The 808-nt window shown below is 44.9% G+C and overlaps 1 pseudogene across 1 annotated transcript in view; it reads left to right on the forward strand.

The window, feature by feature from the left end:
- The window catches only part of LOC116094901, a 1377-nt pseudogene extending 1177 nt beyond the window's left edge, over positions 1-200 (forward strand). Inside the window, exon 2 of the transcript XR_004120349.1 lies at positions 155-200. The product of XR_004120349.1 is annotated as a ubiquitin carboxyl-terminal hydrolase MINDY-1-like (transcript). The remainder of the gene's footprint in view (positions 1-154) is intronic.
- Positions 201-808: the final 608 nt, after the last annotated feature.

The following is an 808-nucleotide window of genomic DNA, read 5'->3' on the forward strand; positions in this document are numbered from 1 at the left end:
TAACCAGCCACATGGCAGAATGGGTTATTTTAAATTATGATGTAGTCAGAGAAGAGCCTAGCTTTATGACCACGGTATTTGTAGATATAATTTGAGTCTGAGTCTTATTTCTAGGAGCATGGGCCTGGGAGGAAGAACCAGACCAAACTTTACAAATGGCACCCAATTTACAGCAATTAGAACCCAAGCTGACAGCCTAAAAAAAACACCTGAGTGAGAGGTGGGGGAAAGTCAGGTTAGCCATGCTGTGCAGAAATGAAGCTCTAGGTTGGCTGCTACATCAAAGTTTGGCTGAAGGCCAAAATGTTCTCCCCATAAACAAAAGGATGGGGCATAGCCAGGAGCCACTTAGCCTCTGAGCTAAAACACAACAGACACAGGAGACAGAGACAGGCAGGTCTCTGTGAATTCTAGACCATCCTAGTCTACACAATAAAGTCAAGGTACATAAGACTGCTTACAAATGACAGTTTTCATTTTTCTTAAAGGTACTCTGATGGTTTGTATATGCTCAGCCCAGGGTGTGGCACTATTAGAAGGTGTGGCCTAGTTGGTGTAGGTGTGTAACTGTGGGAGTGGGCTTTAAGACCCTCATCCTGGGTGTCTGGAAGCCGGTCTTCTCCAGCTGCCTTTAGATCAAGATGTAGAACACTCAGCTACTCCTTCACCACGCCTACCTGGATGCTGTCATGTTCCCACCTTGATGATAATGGACTGAACCTCTGAACCTGTAAGCCAATCCCCAATTAAATGTTGTCCTTATAAGAGTTGCCTTGATCATGGTGTCTGTTCACAGCAGTAAAACCCT

Source organism: Mastomys coucha, unplaced genomic scaffold, assembly GCF_008632895.1.
Source record: "Mastomys coucha isolate ucsf_1 unplaced genomic scaffold, UCSF_Mcou_1 pScaffold17, whole genome shotgun sequence".
NCBI classification, from domain to species: domain Eukaryota; kingdom Metazoa; phylum Chordata; class Mammalia; order Rodentia; family Muridae; genus Mastomys; species Mastomys coucha.